Source organism: Octodon degus, unplaced genomic scaffold (assembly GCF_000260255.1).
Source record: "Octodon degus isolate 3935 unplaced genomic scaffold, OctDeg1.0 scaffold00173, whole genome shotgun sequence".
Lineage (NCBI taxonomy): Eukaryota > Metazoa > Chordata > Mammalia > Rodentia > Octodontidae > Octodon > Octodon degus.
The window spans coordinates 1182621-1185206 of NW_004524749.1; the positions used below are offsets into that span (position 1 = coordinate 1182621).

Genomic DNA, 2586 nt, shown 5'->3' on the forward strand with positions numbered 1-2586 from the left:
ACAGTCCTATGACTTTTTTTTCTTGTCTCTTTTTTATATTTATTACCCTTTTTTTTTAATCAAGCATTTACTTGAGAGACAGTATGGCAATAATTGGTACATCATGACAAGCAGTACATATTTCGAAGACCAGAATGACAGGCATCCCAAGAATGACCCTACTATTACACATTGCTATCTTCAGTGCAGTTGCTTAGTTCACAGATATCAGCATATATAGTTAGTTAGTCAAGGTGAGTATCCTACCAATTAACTACTAGTTTCAAAAACCTGCTGATGTTTCTCAGGGTTAGATTTCTAAATTTCTGTGTAAAAATATGTATTTTTCTATTCATATTTTAAATTATTTTTTATTTAATTTTTTTCTCCATATTCTGTAGGGACTTAAAGTTTAACATATCAATACTTGATGGAAAATACCTGTGCTGTTATGCCTCAGATGTTTGATACTCAGACAGATAGGTTAAACCCATCTGCATATGTTGTAGGGTAATAATAAGCTTCTCTTCTGGAGGGTTTACAACCTAAGTTTGCAGACCAAAAATTAGAGAAAAAGAAGGGCTGCAAGGACAGCCAACATTTTGGCCCTAGCCTTTCAAGGTCAGTGAAGACCCAGGACATAAAAGAACCTATACTGTAACATCATGTAACTCAGTTGTGTCCCAAATTTCCTGATCAAGGAGATTATGGGGCCACAGAGGAAAGTGATTGACGATGTAGAGTGTGCCTAAGGAGAGTTACATGGAAAGGAAACATTCTCTCAGTCTTTCACAGAGAGCAAACTGATCAAGCAATGGCCGTGACTCATCCACATGGCTGACACTGACAAAGGAACTACAAAGTGCGGTGCAGGGCTTCAGGGTAAATCCTGAGGGGATTTGACTGATCTTATCAGATACAGAAGTTACATTGCTTGTTATATAGGTCTTGCTTTATCTTGGCCTTAACTATCCAGCAGAAAATTATAAAAACAAGGTATAAAAAGTAAAGCCATATTAATATGCTGAGCTGTAAAAGGCTCAAGTCAACAACTTCTGACATTGCCAGTCCTACAGATAACCCACTACTATTATGGACTACTGGACTATATTGGAATATTTTGTTGAAATTGTGTACCTACAATATTTAAATGACAGTGGTATACTCTTCTCTGACAAAACTAAATAAAAAAAGGGGATACAAATAAATGATCATTTTGTATCTGTATATTCAAAATAGGATAGAAATATGCTACATTCTCTTAATTCAGTGAATAAAAAGATTTGTTCTAATAGTGTTTGTGGACAGGATACCATGTCTGCATCTTATACAATGAATAACCACTAAGACAACAATATGCAATGTATTTATTATTGAAACTGTCCTACTAATTGGTTTTGAAACTGTCTCATTACTATTTATTTCTCAATAAAATTATTTAAAATATCAATATGCAAAGATCAACTTTATTTCTACAGACTGAATGAAAAAACTAAAAGAGAAATAAAGCTCTATTTTTTTTATTTTTTTGTCTGCCCAGAAGCCATTTATTAATAAACTAATTTGTTTCTAAGAGTCCAAAATGTTCCATGAGCAGTCTGTCTAGTCTAGTCAGAAATCCAGGTTCTTAAGCCTCAAACTCAAATTCGAAGTACTGTGGGTCAAAGTAGTGGATGCAGACATAACCATCTTCTCCACCGCTGTTGTAACTCTTGTTATTAGGATGGAAAGCAACACTGTTAATGGGTCCAAAATGGTCCTTGACTCATCCAAACTCTTCTTCAAAGACCAGATGGAAGAATCTGGCCTCAAACTTGCCAATCCTGGTGGAGGTTTTGGTTACATCCATCGCTTCCTGGCCACCACCCAGTACCACATGGTCATAATTGGGAGAAAGGGCAGCTGAGTTGACAGGATGTTCTGTCTGGAAAGTCTTCTGATGTTCCAGGGATGTAGAGTCAAACAGCTTGGCTGTGTTGTCCTTGGATGCAGTGACGAACATGGTCATGTCCCTAGATAACTGGAAGTCAGTGAACTGCCGGGAGTGTTCTTTAGTGTTCACTAATACCTCTCCAGACTTGGCACTATACTGGTTGAGCTCTCCACTCTCATGGCCTGCAATGATGCATTCTCACAGGGGTCTCCACACAGCACTGGTGATCTTGGAGTCATTGCAAGGGATCTTCATGTAGGGCTCATTGCTGTCAATCTTGCTCGGATTCCGCACTTCCAAGAAGCTCACAAAGCACTGGTAGCCCATCTGCTTGTCCATGGAGAACATGATGACGATGCCCTCAAAGTCAAAACCACAGATCCAGACAGCTGAGCTGGTCTTGAGGAGGGCCAGCTGCTTCTCTGTTTCACAGTCCCAGATATGACAGCTCTTGTCAGCTGAGCCAGTGAGGACATGCTTGTCCAGTCAGCATCCACACACCACACAGCTCCAGTATGGCCCATGTATGTGCCTAGCTTCTCACCATTCATGGAGTACCACATATTAACAATAGGGTCTTCGGCCAGAGTGAAGAGGAGATCTCCCTCGAGGTTATACTTAATCTGTGTAATGGACCACTCATGGCCCTGCAGCAGTATCAGCTTCATCCTGGC

At 39.4% G+C, this 2586-nt stretch overlaps 1 pseudogene; it reads right to left on the reverse strand.

Annotated features, from left to right (window-relative positions):
* Window positions 1–1606: 1606 nt before the first annotated feature.
* On the reverse strand, window positions 1607–2586 carry LOC101574458 (annotated as a pseudogene).